Source organism: Acinonyx jubatus, chromosome C2 (assembly GCF_027475565.1).
Source record: "Acinonyx jubatus isolate Ajub_Pintada_27869175 chromosome C2, VMU_Ajub_asm_v1.0, whole genome shotgun sequence".
Classification (NCBI taxonomy): Eukaryota; Metazoa; Chordata; class Mammalia; order Carnivora; family Felidae; genus Acinonyx; species Acinonyx jubatus.
The window spans coordinates 11,009,632-11,023,775 of NC_069384.1; the positions used below are offsets into that span (position 1 = coordinate 11,009,632).

At 43.3% G+C, this 14,144-nt stretch overlaps 1 long non-coding RNA gene across 1 annotated transcript in view; it reads right to left on the reverse strand.

Moving 5' to 3' along the window:
- Positions 1-14,144, reverse strand: part of LOC128315117 (uncharacterized) — an 87,144-nt gene that overhangs the window by 47,366 nt on the left and 25,634 nt on the right. The window contains exon 2 of the long non-coding RNA XR_008297557.1: positions 60-144. This is a non-coding gene — a long non-coding RNA (uncharacterized LOC128315117). The remainder of the gene's footprint in view (positions 1-59; positions 145-14,144) is intronic.

Genomic DNA, 14,144 nt, shown 5'->3' on the forward strand with positions numbered 1-14,144 from the left:
ACAGATGCTCTTTGTCTTCCTTGCCTCCCATCTTCCCGGGAGCTGTTTGCAGCAATTACCTTCTCGCTAACCTGTTTCTTCCATCTCTTCTTTGTTCTGGAACCTTCCCATCAGTGGGTAAATGCCCTGCATTCTGCAGATTTTCTAAAAAAAAAAAAAAAAAAGGGAAAAAAGGGAGAAAAAGAAAAGCTGAGAAGGGAGGGGAGGAGAGAAGAGGAGAGGGAAGGAGAGGAGAGAAGTCTCCTCATCTCCCTCCAGCCCCTACCCTCTTGCTCTTCCTTTCATGGCCACACTTTCTGAGTGTGTTGTCTCTCTATCACCCTCTCATTTCCCCCTCCCTCCCTCCCCTTGGATTTCATCCCACCAATTCAATGAAACAGCCTTTGATAAGGCCACCAATTACTTCCATTTTAAACAGAGTGGCCATGTTGCACCTCTTCTTCCTTGACCTCTCAGCCTCACTGGAACTCCCTCCTTCCTCAAATAGACTCACCCACTGGCTCCTCCACACCACTTTCCTTTCTTAGTTCTCTGGCTTCCTCTCCTGACTCCCCTTAGGGGTCCTTCCCCCTCTATATAACTACTATATATTGAACTTCTTTAAGGCTCCATTCTAGGCCCTCTTATTCCTCCCTCTACTCTCTATTCCTGGATAATCTCATCTATTTTCAACACTGCAAATATCATGTAAATGTCGACTCATTTTATCTGCAGAGACGTGAAATATAAGTGCCCATTTCTCTCACATTATATAAGCATCCTGGGCTGATACAGTAACGCTATGGTTTGGGGCTCCATCTGTCTGGTTCCTCTGCCACTCCCAATGCATTGCATTCATCTTCATAGTCCCAGATAACTCCATGCCTATATTCCAGCTTTCAGGAGGAGGAAAAGTAGCAGAGAGCAGACAGGCCCCTTCTTTAAAGATACTACCCAGAAGTTGGAGGCATCACTTCTACAAACATCTCATTAGCCATAACTTCAACAGCTGGCCACACCTAGCTCCAAGGAAAACTGGGAGCTGTAGGCTTTATTCTGGGTGGTCGCATGCCCCTTAAATTTCTCTTGGCATGTAAGAAAGGGAAAACCAATACTCAGAGAAAACTAGCAGAATTGGCCGTAGGCACCAGCTAGATTTGCCAATTCTTTATTTTGTCAAATAAGGACATTAAAAAAAAAAAAAAAACCCAACTACCACCTATTGCCATCACTTCATAAAAGAAAGGACATTCTTAATACCAAAATTGGAGAAGACATAATCTCAAAATAGAGAAAAGTCTTTTAGGTTAAATGAATTTGGATTTAGAGAAGACAACACTGTATCATCCTCACTGTTCTTATTTCCCTTGAAACTGGCACAAGCATCCATCTTCTCGCCTGAACTGGAAACCATGACTGAGGCATGGCTGTTAGAGCATTGTCAGTATCATCTTTATTTCCCTACACCATCCTGGTGTAGGCGGATGGCCATGATAGCTCCCACTGGTAGTAGTACAGAAATCCCAGCATCCGTCCCCTCAAGTCCCTTCCCCTTTCCAAATGCCCAAACAGAATGGCCATGTTGCACCTCTTCTTCCTTGACCTCTCAGCATCACTGGAACTCCCTCCTTCCTCAAATAGACTCACCCACTGGCTCCTCCACACCACTTTCCTTTCCCAGTTCTCTGGCTTCCCCTCCTGACTCCTCTTAGGGGTCCTTCCCCCACTGCTGTGGCTGCAAGACCTAATCCCATAGCCGGACCTCAGGGGTCTCTGGAAAGCTTGGTCACATCACTGTTGCCATTCCCCAAGAGGGGAATTTCCCCAGCGGGGACAACAACATCCCCTTTTGACCCATCTTGAAAAGTCACGCCTTTCCTAACAGCAGTCCCTCTCTCTCCCCACCTTCCCTTCCATGTAGAACAAGTCCAGGAGACCACGCCAGAGGGCCTGTAAAGGATGTTGAGCAGTGAGTGTCTCATCTACCAGTAGCCACATCTATCACAGAAGGACTCAATGTTTTGTTTTGATTTACTTTCAGCTGAGTCCCTCCCCAGACCTCTGCTTTACTCTGGTCAAGAGAGCCACCTTCACCCCTGGACTCCTCAAAGTTTCTCTAGGAGGCTTGCAGGCAGACAGTCCTTCAGATCAGGTCATGGAATAGAAGTGAAGCTAAAGGATGAGAACTCTCCCCTGGCTCAGGGCAGTTAAGAAGGGATGCTCTGCGCCCCCTTTCTCTTCCTTCATTTGCAGGGTATATTTTGGGGCATTGGGGGAGGTTTTCGGCTGTGTTGTTAGAAAAGAAGCCTTGGGTGAGATAGTTTTTGGACTTTTCTTGTGTTCTGCCTTTTGAACAGAAAATGTTTTGGGGCACCTGGGTGGCTCAGTCAGTTAGGTGTCTGACTCTCGATTTCGGCTCAGGTCAGGATCTCATGGTTCATGAGTTCGAGCCCCACATTGGGCTCTGTGCTGACAGTGTGGAGCCTGCTTGGGATTGTCTCTCTCTCCCTTCTCTCTCTGCCCCTACCCTACTTGCTCTCTGTCTCTCTCTCAAAATAAATAAAAAAATGTTTTGATTTCATATAGGAGCTTTCACTGTATGTTCCTGAATCCTAAAAACTAAGATTTTTTTTTTTTTTGGTCAAAAATACCCCCCTTTTCTTCATGTAGATATTGCTGGATTAGAATCCTAGAATTTCAGTGCTGGAGGGGGCTTAGAGATCATAAGATCCTACAGCTTCTGGGGCATCTGGGTGGCTCAGTCAGTTAAGTATCTGACTTCAGCTCAGGTCATGATCTCACGGCTCATGAGTTTGAGCCCCACATCAGGCTCTGTGCTGACAGCTCAGAGCCCGGAGCCTGCTTCAGATTCTGTCTCCATCTCTCTCTGCCCCTCCCCTGCTCACTCACTCTCTCTCTCTCAAATATAAAATAAGAAATATTTTAAAAATTAACAACGAATCCTACTGCTTCATTCTATGGGTAAGGAAACTGAGGTGCAGAAAGGTGAACTCATCGCCCAAGTTTACACAGTAGCCAGTGCCAAGGTCTAGGTAACACAGCTCTGCACCCTTGGTGAGGGCACGGAGAGCAGGGAGGGGTAGGCACCTGGCCTGAGAAATTGGAGCCAAGCCTTGAGGGATGAGATACTTTGGTCCTGGCATGTTCAAGACAGCCTCCCCTTACCCCCTGCACTCCATCGTGGCCGCCTGCCCTCCATGGCAAATGAAGCTGATAGAGGAAATTCTCACGGGAGGGCTCTTCAAGATCCGTTAAGAAAATTTTCTCTTGTTTACAGCAGAGTGCATCCTAGATGCAATGCCAACAGGGTTTGCTTCTTTGTTTATTTTAACCAAGAAGGGAAATTAGTGGCAAAAGAATATTTTGATAATGAATGGAAAGTTAGTCATGACATTCTTGAGGGGGGACAATATAAATAAACTTTTTTTTTTTTTAATGAGAGCTGTCTCAACGAATGATAGGATTCATGAGTCTCAACCAGGGTGAACAGACACTTGGGGTGCCTGGAGCACCCCCTGTGGGTTTCTGCTTTTCCCATGCACATAGTAGAAGCCTTGGGGGCAGGGGGAGTGAGGTGTGTGTGTGTGTGTGTGTGTGTGCCTGTGTATATGTCTATGTGTGATCTCCTAAAGCAATCCTTATTAACGGAAAGGTTTTTAAATATTTGCAAACGGATCTCCGAACTTTGTAGAACACAACGGTATCTATTTCAAAACAACCTGGGAGTATTTGGTGTCTATTTGGGCCTGGTAAATTTCCACTGTGGCTAGTGCCACACAGCGTTTCCATTCCAGGCCAACTCACTTCAAGTGGCATGATTTGATTAAGCATTTCTTCACTTTTAATTGCATGCCAAGGCCCCAGGGCATCATTTGTTGGGTGGCCCTGAGTGGGCTGGAGTGGGGGCGGAAAGACATGTCAATCTAGAAAGGTTTGCGCCTGACTTGTTCTCGGGTGTAATTCTGTCCTGTACCTGGCAAGCCTTCCCGTTATTATGAACAGGACTGTCTTGGCCGATGGTGGTTTTCGACGGTTCGTGGCAAGGAGCATCCAGGGGAGAGCCTGCTCCTGAGGAGCTCCCGGCCTGATGGAAAAGAGGGGAGGGCATCACACTGCACTTGGCTGAACGCCACTCACCACCTGGGAAATTATATCCCTAAGCCACCCACTTGCAAACTCTATCACCACAGTATTTTAGAAGAGAGTTGTTTAATAATATCAAAAAAAAAAAAAAAAAAAAAGATCTTAACCTCCAAGCATAGTCTACGCCTCTGTAAAATGAGGTAATGCTACAACCTCATGGGGTTGAGGTGGGTGTTAGAAATATTGTAGACCAAGTCCTGGAACATGGTGAAATTCTGCAAATCATATTTATAGATGGCACCCTGGCCTGTCACAGTATCTATTATCCCCATCCTCCCTCTGAAAAGAAAGCCTATAGTGTTCAGATATCTGCCCCACTCCCATGTAGCTGTGAGGCCAGGCCAGGGCCTCGGGTCGGAAGGACCCCTCCATTCTCAGTGGCCAGTGATATCCTCAGGACACCCTCCCTGCAACACAGTGATGGCCAGTAAGTAATGAACAGAACCTGCAGGTGGGGGTACAGTGAGGCAGGAATGGGAGAGAAAGTCACATTCCCCAGGATGCTATTTCTCAGGTTGATGTTGCCATCTTGAAACTTGAGGATGAGGCCAATTTCCAAGGATGACAAGGCATAGAGAAGGAAAGAGATGGGCTCCTAGAGAACAATCCATGTTGCCAACCAAATACGCTCGATGTGCCTGGTCTTCTCCAAGTCTTCTCCAACTGGAAATCTCCTTTGCCCTTCCACGAGTGAGCTGCCCCCTCCCACTAGTGAGCCGTCCCCCAACTTGTGAGCCATCCCTCCCACTCAGGAGTGACTCTCCCACTAGTGAGTGACCCCCTCAACTAACTAGCCATTCCCCCACTAATGAGTCACCCCTCTACTAGTGAGCCATCCCCCAGTAGTGAGCTGTGCCTGACAAAAGCGCGGTGATTCGTCCTTCTTCACAAACAGGAGCCTGAAGGGGAGACATGCACAGGTTGGGAGGGTTTTCTGGACTTTCCCAGAAAAGTGGGAGCCGGGAGGCTGGAATGAGAACCCCAGCAGAGGTGGGAGCAGCTCCCAGAAGAGTGGGTAAAGGAAATTTCATCTCAGAGAAGATTTGCACACGAACGATGCCACTGTGCGTTCTCAGATACTGCCCCTGGGACATGCTAAGGAGCTGTGGGCTTTATGGGGTTTTGGCATTTTAACTACTCCATCCGGCTGGGAGGCTCTGGCCGCAAATAACAGAAACCCTGACTGGAACCAGCATAATCAATATAGGAATGTATTATTTTATATCATAAATATTCCCTGTAGGGAGCTCCAGGGCCAGTTGAATAAGTCGTTCAAGAATGCCGCCAAGGACCCAGTTCTCTCCCGCTCTCTGCTTTTGGTGTGGGCTCCATTCTCTGTCTGGTGTCAGGACGGCGGCAGGAATTCCAGGCATTCTAATAATGGCCCCCACCAAGAAAACAGCTGCCCTTGCATTCCATGCCCCTCCAGTACTGCTGACTAAAGATGAATGGGTTTCGAATGAGGACAACATCCAAGGTCCCAGTGCCCAAAGCGACATTTAGGTCCGGGGAAACATTTGACAAACCATGCCAAGGCAGCCTGCTGGCCCTGCAACCACCAAGGACAAAGAAGGAGGCTCAATATCCCAGCGGCTTGGAATGGAGGAGACAATAGGCTCCAGGCCCCAGGGCGTTCTCGGCAGCCTCCGTCCCGGATCACCAGATTTCAGGGGGGTCACAGCAAGACACTTGACAGGCAATGCAGGCAGTGGTAAGGCAAGCCTTGCCCAGAACGCCCATTTCCTTGAGATCCTACGGAATGACAGTTGTCCAGGACCAGGCTCTGCTAACGGAGCCTGGTCCCCAGCACCCCGCCAGCATTTCTCCCCCTCTGGCCCTCCGGATCATCTGCTGAAAGACGGCTGTTGACCTGGAGCTGCCTCCTGGGATAGAGACGGAAGAGACAGACCTGACTCTATGTCAAGTCTCCTTCTCCAAAAATAGTCAAGGAATTCCCCCGGAAAACTGAGAATATTTGCAGTATATGTGACAAAAGTTTGATTATCCTTATTTTACTACGAACTCTTGCAGATCAATTTGTCTTAAATGGATGCACACATAAAAGATCAAACTTACACCATATAAAACCATATAAAAACGCAACTGCTCACTAGTAATAAAAACGTAAAGTTAAAAACTGAGATGGGTTTGTTTCTTTTCTTCTGCTGTTTTGTTTGTTTTTTACTTCATAAAACGGCAAAGGAATACCACACAGTGGCAAGGAAAATAGGATTTCTGCTCCTATGCACTGCTAGCAGCAATATAAATTCAGGCAATCTTTCTAGAGGTCGGTTTGGCAAAATAGAGCAAAAAGACTTAACCACGTACATAACCTCTGAACCACCGATTCTGCATTCCAGAACATATCCTGAGGAAATAACCAAAGAAATGTGCAAGGCCGTGCTGAACACTCATGAATATTCAGTATGGTATTGCTTTCTTTTGACATTGCAGTGCTGGAAATTACCGAATCATCGAGTGGTACCTGGATTAGCCAAATGGATGATAACACATCCCTTCCATACTATGCAGTCACCCACCAATAAAGCAAAAAAAAAAAAAAAAAAAATCATCAGAGTTAAGTTAAATGAGAGGGTTGTGTATCACTAAGGTCAGTGTACGTTTTGGTAACCATTTGCATGGTACAACTTTGCATTATCTTTACATTCCAACTTCAGCGTACACGGAAGGGATATTTAAAACGTTTAACAATTGATTTCCGAGAACAAAGGGCCATACCCCCAAATACAGTCTGTCTTGTTACTGCAATTATTTTCATTGACGACTCTGTGTGCCAACGACTGCACACACCGAGTGGTTTTACTTAATTATTTAAAAGATTAAATAATTCTTTAAATAAATAGCATTATTCAGCTGCCCACAGATGAGTAGCTTTATTAACTCCTTTGTGTGTTTTCACGTTTTCCACTTTCTTTATAGTGAAAAGGTATTCCTTATCAAAAACAATAATGGGGGGTGGCTGGGTGGCTCAGTCGGCTAAGTGTCTGACTTCAGCTCAGGTCATGATCTCATGGTCTGTGAGTTCGAGCCCCGCGTCAGGCTCTGTGCTGACAGCTCAGAGCCTGGAGCCTGCTTCAGATTCTGTGTCTCCTTCTCTCTCTGCCCCCGCCCCTTTCACTCAAAAATAAATAAACGTTAAAAAAAAATAAAAACAAAAACAAAAACAAAAAAATTCCAAAAACAATAATGCAGTTAAGAAGCAGTTCGGTGTCGGGGTGCCTGGGTGGCTCAGTCGGTTAAGTGTCTGGCTCCTGATCTCAGTTCAGGTCTTGATCTCAGGGCTGTGAGTTCAAGTCCCACGCTGGGCTCCACGCTGCGCATGAAGCCTACTTAAAATAAAATTAAAATAAAAATTTTTAAAAAGGAGGAATTCAGTGTATAAGAACTCTTCATTCAATGTCCTTTATTCTACCTTCCCAGCCTCTGACCCATGTCTGACCTCCATATTGGGAATCCCCAAAGCCCCTCAAGCAACCACATTCTTCAAAAACAAGAAGCATCTGATCTTGGTATCAAAAACCAGATTTTCTGTCTTTGACTGGGGGCAACATCCGTGCACTCTCTGGGATGCTAAGCAGAGGGTACAGATCTGGAAGCTCCTGAAAGTCCTGCTTGCCAGGCAGTCCTCCCACTGGTGGTGACAGTACAAATTGCCACTGCACTTTGGAACAGCAGTCCAATCTTGTCCATCAAAGCCTTAAACGCACACAACTCTGGCCCATATTTCCTCTCCGGTTCTGCTCACACACTTGCAAAAAGATGTCTGCACAAGTACACTCCCTGAATGGTTGTCGGAAATAGCAAACATAGGGGATAGAAACCCACCGTCTATGAACAGAGGGTCATTAACGTGTGGGAAATCCACTACAGCTGCCGAAAATAGGAGGCAAAGTTACATGTGCTCCTAGGAAAACACATCCAAAAGGTAGCAATAAAAAAAAAAAAAAAATTAAATCTAGGGGCACCTGGGTGGCTCAGTCGGTTAAGCGGCCAATTTCAGCTCAGGTCACGATCTCGCGGTCTGTGAGTTCGAGCCCCGCGTCGGGCTCTGTGCTGACAGCTCAGAGTCTGGAGCCTGTTTCAGATTCTGTGTCTCCCTCTCTCTCTGACCCTCTCCCGTTCATGCTCTGTCTCTCTCTGTCTCAAAGATACATAAATGTTTAAAAAAAATTTTTTTTTAAATAAAAAAATAATTAAATCTACACAGCAAGTATACTATGATCCCATTTGTGCTAAAAAGAAAAAAAAAATCTGTGTGCACATCACATTTCTGGAAAGGTCCACGAGAAGCTGTAGGTAATGGGGTCTTTTGGGAATTGGAGGGAGAGGGCGGTGTGATCAGTTAAGGCTTTTTTCTTTCCACTTTATAGCCTTTTGTGCTGTTTTCACTTTTCTTCATGAGTAATAATAATTTTTAAAGATCTGCTTCCTGACATTTTAGGGCAGGCCTAGGAAAAACAATAGATACAGACCACTGAGCCAGGCAAGTGCTCTCTAGCTTGGGTGTTAATTTGCATGTCAGGGACTTGCCCACAGAGTGATTTCCATTTTAGCAGTCAAGGTCATCTCAGGGCAACGCTTCTCAAACTTTTCCACAGAAGTACCCCTGATGACAAAACAGAACAAACACGTAACCTCAAGGGATGAAGGAAATTGGCCCAAATCTTTGCCTCGAGCAAAATGTCTCTAGTGTGCAGACTATCTTAAAAATTCAAGAAAATTTAGAATTTTATTCCACCACTGAGTTGTCTTTGACTTACTGTAAAAACTAGTTTTCACTTCAAATTTTATTTGTGGAATTCTGGTCACTATCTTGGTAAATCCCTCACTCCTGCTTTAAATGGATAAAAATTTCCAGATGAAACTTAATAAGGAAAGGTTTTATCCATAGTTAGGCTCTGGGGCAAGAACAGCTGAAGTGATAGAGGGAACTCAAGGTGAGAAATTTCTGGAAACCAGGACTTGATACCAGCTGAGAGGTGCAGATTCAATTATTCATGCAGAGGAAGAGCTGATCTAAAACACAGGACTGGGTTTCGCAGAATTCTACTCCCAGACATGAAGTGAGACCAAGGATTAGAAACATTCTACCCACCAGTCTGAGAAGTGACAAGGAGGCTTGTCATCTACTTGGACTTTGGGGAAGAAAGAGGGAAAAATACTATAAATCAGACACCCAGGCTGGCACCGTTGACAAGTATACTTTCACAATATCTATCCAGCACAACATCAATGTCAAGAGTAGTTCGGTACTAAAGAAATCCATAAGAGTCCTTCCTGCTGGAAGAAACACGAAAACTGTCCTCTAGACAGGGAACCCCCCAAACCCAGGGAACTGGGACTTATCATAAAAATATGAGCCACACTGAAGATAAACAGAGATAGCAAACTGAATGAGGAAATGAATTGCCATGAGGGAAAATCACAGACGCAACAGATGGGGGGAAAGCTGCGTATCAACAACCAAAGATAATAGGACAACATAAAAGAGATATCTAACATGTTAAAAAATACATATAATGGGAAAAACATAAACCAGAAGCACAGAATGGAAATGGAACGGGGATATTGCCAAAGGACCAAACAGAAGCTTGAAAAAGAAAACAAATAAACTTCCTACAGGAAAATGGAATTGATGAAGTAGATTTGCCACAGATGCGGAGAGTATTCGTGAACCGAAAGACGAGAGGAAATTACCCAACATGCCTCAGAAAAATAAAGAGATGGAAAATGTGTGAGAGAAAGTGAGACACGTGAACATTTGAATGGGAAAACCCAGCATATATCTAAGAGGAGTTCCAACACAGAAAAGAAAGGATTGAGCAATTTTCAAAGACATAAAGGCTTAGATCATCATTATCGAAGGAAGATATGAACTCTCAGTAAAAGAAGTACATTAAGACCTGAGAATGATCATTAAAAAAAATCCATCCCTACATGCCTCATAGTGAAACTATAGAATACCGAAGACAAAGAGAAAAACCAATCTTCAAAGCTGTACGAGGCAAGTGGGAAAAAAAAACAACTAACAAGGCTAAGGGAGAACCAAATCACCTAATAAATTAGAGAAATAGAGAACATCTCCTTTTCAAGAGACCGCAGAACAAACCTCAAAATTTCCAGAAGACAAAAACAGAACAGAAAACATTCTTTAATGACAATGTAGAAATTGTCAAAAATCCGAAGACAAAAAGCCCTTACTTACTGGAAAATTTTAAATACTCTTTCAAACAACTGTGGAGTCACAGGAAAAAAGTACGAACTGATAGCACAGAACAAAAGAAGATGGTAACAAGGAAGACATGACCGTGTGAGGGCTCACAGCAATACAGCTAAAGCAGAATGGAATGGAAATGCATATGCCTTGCACCGTTTCATTAGTAAACAGAAAAAATAAAAATAAGTGAATGAAATAACATGATAAATAAGTTGGAAAAAGCAATCAGGGGCTCCTGGGTGGCTCAGCAGGTTGAGCGCTTGACTTCGGCTCAGGGCATGATCTCGCAGTCTGTGAGTTCAAGCCCTGTGTCAGGCTCTGTGCTGACAGCTCAGAGCCTGGAGCCTGCTTTGGATTCTGTGTCTCCTGCTCTCTCTGCCTCTCCCCCACTCATGTTCTGCCTGTCCGTCTGTCTCTCTCTCTCAAAAGTAAACATTAAAAGAAAATTTAAAAAAGAAAAAAACAATCAAACTGAAGGATAGGATAGCTAAAGGGATAAATTAATAAAGATAAAGTTAAAATGTAATGATTATAAAACAAAAGACTATAGAACTAGTTAATAAGTTCAAAAGCTGGGTCTTCTTGGAAAACAAAATAGTAAAATATCCAAATTTATAGCTAATGAAATCAAGAGGAATGTAGACAGGGAAAATATATAAAATGAGACTAAATGGATCCAACAACTGGAAAAACCATGGGAGTGAAACAAATCATCCAAAAGCAGTTTGTCCAGTGTTATAAAAATAATTTTTCAAATACATTTGAAAACAGGGATGAAAAGGACAGTGTTCTAGAATTGAGCTCTCGAAAATAGCAGCAACTGGCCACATGTAGCAACTGAGCAATTAAAATGTGGCCAGTCTAGGGGCCTGGCTGGTTCAGCTGGTAGAGCACGGGACTCTTGATCTCAACAGGTCGAGTCCTAGGCTGGGTGTAGAGATTATTTAAAATCAAAATCTTAAAAAAAAAAAAAAATGTGGTTGGTCTAAGCCTAGATACATTATAAGTATAAAACTCACGCTGGCTGGGGCGCCTGGGTGGCGCAGTCGGTTGAGCGTCCGACTTCGGCCAGGTCACGATCTTGAGGTCCGTGAGTTCGAGCCCCGCGTCGGGCTCTGGGCTGATGGCTCAGAGCCTGGAGCCTGTTTCCAATTCTGTGTCTCCCTCTCTCTCTGCCCTTTCCCCGTTCATGCTCTGTCTCTCTCTGTCCCCCCAAAAATAAATAAACGTTGAAAAAAAAAAAACTCATGCTGGATTTTGAAGACTTGTGAAGCAAAAAATACATATATATTTCATTAATAATTTTAATTGCTCACATGTTGATAATATTGATAATGACGATATTTGGGATATATTTGGTTAAATAAAAATTTTTTAAATAATTTTACCTAACTTTTTTCACTTTTTAAATATGGCTACCAGAAAACTTCAAATGGTATGTGTGACTTGTATTATATCGATATTTATATTTGACAGTGCTGTGAAAGACAAAAATAATTTGTTAAACCTAACTCCGGAAGAGGGTGTCTGGGTAGCTCAGTCAGTTAAGCAACTGACTTTGCCTCAGGTCATGATCTCCCAGTTCCTGAGTTCAAGCCCCACGTCAGGTTCTGTGCTGATAGCTCAGACTCTGTGTCTCCCTCTCTCTCTCTCTCTCTCTCTCTTTCTCTCTCACAAAAATAAATAAACATTAAAAAATTAAAAAAAAAACTGACTCCAGAAGAGATAGAAAATCAAATAAACTAGTACCTGCAGAACAGCAAAGAAATTTGTCCCACAGTTTCTCTCTGCCACTCTGCAACAAAAGTTCCAGACCAGGGTGGCTCAATAGGTCGAGTGTCTGACTCTTGGGTTCAGTTCAAGTCATGACCCCAGGGTCATGGGATCAAGCCCAAATCAGGCTCCGCGCTGAATGTGGATCCAGATCAAGATGATTCTCCATTAGAGAGTAATGATTCCAAAGGTATTGAATCTGTGCCAGGGCAGTTTTAAGAGAAAAGTTTTCAAATGTTCCTCATGAAATAAGCATAATACCAAAACCTGACAGGGACTGCTCACAAAAAAGACTCATACATTATCTTTCACTTACGGATACGGAAGCAAGAAACAAACAAGCAATGGCAACAACAAAGACTAAATAAAACATTGACAAACAGGGTACTTGGGCTTCCAGGTAGAATACAATGGGTCAGGAAGATGAGCCTTCTTTCTGTAACAGCAGTAGCGATGACTGGATAAATTGAAATAATTGTATTTTCAAGACAGTTCAGAACCATGAAAACAAAGACTAGATAAACAGAAAAGTCCAGAGGAGTAAGAGTTCATCATACATGAGCTGAAACTCACCAGCTGGATATGGGGTAATGTCAGCTTGGCTCAAACAGATTACCCAAAAAGAGAAGGCAGCAGAACTTTGGGTTAGTGTAATGGATTGGAAATTAAAAGAGTCCAAAACACAATGCTAATTTTCCTCATGAGACATTTGCTAAGTTCTAAGGCTGGAGGAGAGTGGGGGCGGGGGGGGGGGGACCCAGAAGGCTGGGAGCTGGGCTAGAAAGGCAGAGAGAAGAAATATTCTGCAAGTCTTGTAGGTGCTTAGGAAACTCAGTCCCATAAGATGGAAAGGCCTGCCAGAAACGTGACCAGTCTTTCTCTCAAAACTTTTGCCAAATTTTAACTTTTGGAGTGGCTGCTTAGCTCAAACCTCCAAAAGCCAGGACTTTTAGGGCAAACCAGAGGTGGAATGCATCTTACCAAAATGGAATCCAGCCCCAGCCTGACTCAGTCTCTGATTAGACTACAGCAATCGTCTCTTTGCCTCATGAGCCTAACAGAAGGAAAAGGCAACTCTCATTGGCAGAAGATATCATCTGCAGCCTCTATGCTTCTAAAATAATACGATAAATGTGTTAAAGGAAATAATTGGAATCCATGAAGATAATCAGGTGGACACTCTACAGCCAAAAATACAATAGCTAAAATTAAAAACTTATTTTCAAAAGAAGACTGTATATAGCAGAAGACAGGATTGGTAAACTCAAAAGTAGATCAACAGAAAAATCTGATAGGAAGCAGAGAGAGAAAAATGAACAGAAAGAATAGAATAGAGCACAAGTGATACATGAGGCACAGTCTAAAGATCTAATATATGTATAATTGGAGTCAAGAGAGGATAGAAATAAGGGCAGAAACAATATTTGAAGGCACAATGGCCAAGATTTTCTAATACTGATGAAAGATGTCAACTCATTGATCCAGAGTTTCAGTGAACCCCAAGGAAGATAAATAAAAAGAAAAATGTGTCAAGACACATCTAAGCTAAACAATGAAGATCAATGACAAAGAGAAAATGATAAAGGCATCTGGGGGAAAAAATGCACATGACCTTCAATGAACAACAGTAAAACTGATGATTGACTTTTTCAAGAGAAACTGTGAAAGCCACACGACAATGGAATGATATATTTAAAGCACCAGAAGAAAAAAAGAAAAAACAACCATCAAACTAGGATTCGGTATCCAGCAAGAGTCCTTCAGATAGGAAGACAGAACAAAAAATTTTTGAGACATTAAAAAAAAAAAACAAACCTGAAATAATCCATCCCTGTGGAGAAGCACTACATGAAATACTAATGGACATTTTTTTGAGTAAAGGAAAAATGTTCCCAGATGGAAGCACAGAACTTCAGGAAGGAACAAAGCACAGTGGAAACAATAAATACATGGGAAAAGAGAAAAGAATATTTTCTGTTTGAAGCCAAAG